The sequence below is a fragment of the Numida meleagris genome, chromosome 1, assembly GCF_002078875.1.
Source record: "Numida meleagris isolate 19003 breed g44 Domestic line chromosome 1, NumMel1.0, whole genome shotgun sequence".
NCBI lineage: Eukaryota > Metazoa > Chordata > Aves > Galliformes > Numididae > Numida > Numida meleagris.
The window spans coordinates 180126588-180131876 of NC_034409.1; the positions used below are offsets into that span (position 1 = coordinate 180126588).

The 5289-nt window shown below is 40.6% G+C and overlaps 1 long non-coding RNA gene across 1 annotated transcript in view; it reads right to left on the reverse strand.

Annotated features, from left to right (window-relative positions):
* Nucleotides 3365-5289, reverse strand: part of LOC110393914 — a 5073-nt gene continuing 3148 nt past the window's right edge. The window contains exon 3 of the long non-coding RNA XR_002435259.1: nt 3365-4011. This is a non-coding gene — a long non-coding RNA (uncharacterized LOC110393914). The remainder of the gene's footprint in view (nt 4012-5289) is intronic.

Here is a 5289-nt window from a genome sequence, read left to right on the forward strand (position 1 = left end):
AAGTTGAATCAGAACATAGTCTTACGCTGTTAATGGCTCACATAAATCAGGTAAATTAGCTATTTTTGCTATTTTTCTTCTTGAAAGCTTTAAGATCAATTTATGCTGTCTCCTCATCTGGAAGAAAAATGCCTGTGCTTCTGTGTTGATAATGTGGAAGCTTCAGGAACTGTTGTATTAACCCAGATGTTTCTTAACACATGATTTTCCTAAAACTGTCATGTTCACCTGCTCCAGAGCTGTCTCACTCCGCTTCTTCTTAGTACTAGGAAATGCTCCCAACTGTGCACGGGGTATAAAAACTTAAAAACATTTCCATTATCTAAGTGCAGTGTCTAAAGAAACACTGCACAGAATTTTCAAATGTAGCATATGATTCTTAGTTCCTTCATTTTGAGGATTCCTTTGTACAGAAATCTTAAAAAGTCAGCACTAATTTTCAGAGAGAATACACTTACATTGCTATGCCTTCGAGTACCAAATTACCTTGTGATTATTTGCCAGGTTATCTGACCATTATCATACAAAGAAAATCCAGGAGCCAAATCCTGATAAGGGAATGACAAGCAACTGTTATAAGTGCTGATAAAGAGTGTATAAAAAATCTTTCTTTAGACATTGAAATCATACCCTTCCACTACTGCTGAATCAAATCCTGCTCTGCTTTTTGTACTTCATGCAGCCGGCTTGGAAGTCCAATTAGTAAGGCTTTGAGGAAATGTTTGTCTATCTCCTGGCTCCATCACCAGGGGTGGAGAGCAAGTCATGATCTCTAAGTAAGAGAACTTCTTCAAGTTTTTAACTGTGCACACATTTCTCCATTAACAGAAGCTACCTGGACAAGCCCAGAACTAACATATATATTCACTGTGGATCTCATCAGGACATAGGATACTGGTGCATTTATACCAAGTAAGCTATTTAATATTTAAAGATCACCTCCTCTACGGTCAGGAGCCTTGCATCCCAACAAAGAGGAAGCCAGGCAAAAATTCCAGAAAGCCTGCATGGATAAACAAGGCGGTCCTGGCCAAACTCAGACGCCAAAAGGAAGCCTACAGAGGGTGGAAGCAAGAACAGTCAAGCTGGGAGGAACATAAAGACATTGTTCGAGTAGATAGGGATTAAGTTAGGAAAGCTAAAACCCATATGGAACTGAATCTGACCAAGGACATCACAGATAACAAGAAGAGCTTCTGCAAGTCCCAGGTGACAAAAGGAAGACTTGGAAAAATGTGGGCCCTCTCCTAAAGGAAATAGAGACCTGATTACTTGGGACAGTGGAGAGACCAAGGCACTGAATGCCTTCTTTTCCTCATTCTTTTCCAAGAAGAGCAGAATCCGAGGTCCTAGAGGCCAGACTGAAAGGCCAAGGCAAAGAAGTACCCTTGGTGGAAGAAGATCAGGTCAGGAAATAGATAAGCAAACTGGACATTCACAAGTCTGTAAGCCCTGATGAGATGCAGCTGCAAGGGCAGAGTGAGCTGGCAGATGTCACTGCAAGGCCGCTCCCTCTAATCTTTGTTTGATTGTGGCAAGTGGGAGAAGTACCCAAAGACTAGAAGAAAGCAAATGCCACTCCAGTCTTCTAAAAGGGCAACAAGGAGGATGCTGGGAATTACAGCCCAGTCAGCCTCACCTCAGTCCCTAGGAAGATGATGCTTATCTTGGAAACCATTTTCAGACACATGAAGGAGAAGAAATTCACCAGGAGAAGTCAGTCACGCCTGACAAGTGTCCACAGTGAATTCACTAGCCTGATGAATGAGGGAGAAGAGTGGAGATTGTCTTCCTGGACTTCAGTAAGGGATTTGACATTGTCCCCCATAAGATCTTCAATGAGAAAATGTTGAAGTATGGGCTGGATGGCCAGATATTGCTTACTGGCCAGACCCAGAATGTAGTGTTCAGTGGCACCAAGTCTAGCTAGAGGCCAGTGATGAGCCAGTGATGTCCCCCAGGGTTCAGTACTGGGTCCAGTCTTGATTAACATCTTCATTAATAGTCTGGACAGAGGAGCAGATTGCACCCTCAGTAAATCGATGGATAACATGAAGCTAGGAGGAGTAGCTTATTCACTAGAGGGCCAGGCATCCATCCAGAGGTACCTCAACAGGCTGGAAAAATGGGCTGACAGAAACATCACGGAGTTCAATAAAGAGAAGTGCAGAGTCCTGCACATAGGAAGGAACAACCCCGGGATCCAGGGAATGCTGGGGTCTTACCAATGTCTATAAATACCTGAAGGGAAGATGTGAAGAGAATGAAGAGGTAATAGCCACAAACTGGAACACAGGAGGTTCCCTCTGACCACAAGAAGCACTGCTGTGCTGTGAGGGTGATGAAGCACTGGCACAGGCTACCCAGAGACTGTAGAGTCTCCTCCTTGGAGATCTTCCAAAGCCACCTGGACGTGGTCCTGGCAGTCCTGCACTGGGTGTCCCTGCTGGAGCAGAGGTTGGGCCAGAGGGACTCAGAAGTGCCTTCCAAATTTAGCCATTCCTCAGTTCTGTGATTTGCACTTACACAGACAGCCTAAATACTCCTGCATCCAACAAAACCTGGCATATAGATTTTTCCCACTTATTGCTTCAAAGCATGTAATATTTTGGCTTCACTAAACACTTATAGAAGATCTCAGTAACATCAAAAAGACTTGAGTGATTAGGAGGAAGTTCTAACAATGTATTAAATCCAGCCAGCAGAATCTTCCACTTTTCCAGTGAAGATAGTGGAGGTATTTTATGATATAGCTGCAGAAGAGTGCACGTTGTCTACAGAGTTGATGTTCACAATAAGGGAGAAAGACTTTAACCTACTCAATAGTATTCCAAAGAGGAAGAGCTCACACTGTGGGGCCCTGGTGGCTCACTGATCCCTTGGTATGCAATCTCTCCCCACTATGAACTGTATGAATCACAGGTGAACAAGTAGAATTGATAGTTTGAATGGTTAACCTATGAACTTACTGCAGGAGCATTAAATATTTTATACATAGAAAAAAGATCTAGACTCTGCAGGACACTAAGATTGATATTCACATGAAACTCTATGCTCAGTATTATAAAGGCACTCATATCCCGAAGACAAGAATTGGAAGGCAAATTTACTGTACTGTCACTCTACATGCCCTCCAGCAGACAAAACTACCATTTGTTTCCTCTTCTGATATAAATTGATTGTGCTGGCACTCTCAGAAGACTGGCTGATATTTCAGGTGCCAAGTGTGATCCTTGACAGAGAGAAAAACAGTTACAAAACATTAGTCATCTCCATCACGTACCACTGTTAAAGAGGACAATATTTGTGGGCAATAGTAAGCTTGAAATTATTTAAAACTTCATTAGACTCCCAGTAGGAAATATTCTCTTCTGATTTTATTTTGTTTTTCATGAAATTGTGGATCTTTATTTCAAAATTAGTAGAATGAAGAACATCATCTTTGTCGTGTAATCAATTTCATGGGAAAAAATGTCATTGTGAAGTAATATTTTTGTTCATTCTATTGTGACTGTATTTGTATTTTACATTCTGAGACATGCTAGTGATCATTTCTGTTGGGCCATGCAAAGACTTAACAATTACATTTCCATGAATCGAAAGCCCTTGTTTCAATCTTCCTGCTTCATTTTTTTCTGAATAATTTAACTCCTTTTCACACAAGCAAAAGTAGGTGTTTATGAGAGCAGGAAGAACATATTCAAAGCTGTTCCTTTCCCATCTTCTCACCTTCCTTCCATACACAGTATGGTTCACTAGGAGAGGACACCTCTCCATTTGAGAGCATCTGGGATTGCTTTTGTACTTGTGTACTGCCTCTCAGAGGCATGTTTCTGCAGGCTGACACCATACTAAGATGGAGCTGGTGGTAGATCAATCCCACTGTTTTGACTACGTCTCTTCTCTTTGACGATGTCTCTTCTCTTTGACTCGGGGCATTGTCAAAGCAGAACAACTGACTGGTAGTTGTCTTTGGTTTCAAAGTGAAAATGGACCACAGGAGACAGGTTTCTGGAAAAAAAAAATAGGAAAGAGATCATAGTTTTATAGCTCTGTTTGTATCTTGCAAGAAAATCAGGTTCCTGTTATCTTCAGTAAGTTAACAAGAATTTCCAAGGAGAAGTGATAAGCCATTGTGGAGGCTTTTCTTAAGAAGGATGGTTAAGACTTGCACCAGACACGGCATCTCTGATTTGCCACCACAAGAAAATATTTCTTATCTTACAAAACCTCAGAAAAAGTATTTTGCACCAGGGATAGCTTAAGGAAGCAAGATTTTCTTTCTGTAAGAAATTTTGAAATGAGCTTCTGCTCCGAACTAGGTTGTTTATAAAGAATGTAAAAATATATGGAAAGAAGATTGCCTCTATTAAAAATGGGAAATGCCAAGGCTAAAAATGTTGGCATTTTCAATTCAAATTAGAGTACTCAATTTGCTGTAAAAAAAATCAATTTTAACCTGACATATGAACGGTGTGCTCCTAAGATTTACTCATTTTTGACATGCTGGCTCCAATTTTTCCTTGTTTACTTTCCTTGTCATATTTTTTATTTAATTATCGAAATTAGGATTTGCTCAGGTAAATTATTTGGCTGTTTTACAAAATGATGTTTTCTGAAGCGAACGGTGCTGTGTCAGTATGCCCTGACCACAGCATGCAATACATGCTCCATGTGTACATGCATGCCTCCACACAGACACACTCCATGTTTTTTTCTGGAGAGTTCATATGAAATCTCCATTTTTTTACAAAAAGTGGCTCTAACTTCTATTGTGTCAGGCTTCCACCAGTCTCTCCATCTCACTGCAGCTGAGTTGCTGCTTGTTTTAAGCATTACAGCTCTGTCATATGTATGTACTTGCAAAGTTAATTCTGGCTACCAAGATATTACTGAAGCCCTGATTTAAGTGTGGGGAATATAGCTGGAATTGGAAACACTACTAAAACCACAGCAAACTACTGAAGTGTGCCTACTGTTTCTGCAAATTGGATCTGCCTGTGAGATGTAACACTGTATGCTTTGGGATTTGTTTTATTTGGCCTGTTGTTTGTGTAAGGCTAAGACCATAAGCAACATGAAATCTAAGTAACTAAAATGTTTGACTTCGAAATAAAAAGCAAAGGAGAAAAACATTTATTTCTTTCTCTCGGTCTCTAGGTGCAGGGTTATTGCAATCAAGATAATTATTTTCCCAACTTCTGTGCCAGGATGCACAGAAACACAATAAACATTTTCGGCTATCCTCAGAAAACAATTAGAAAGAAAGAAGGGAGAAAGGGAGGAAGG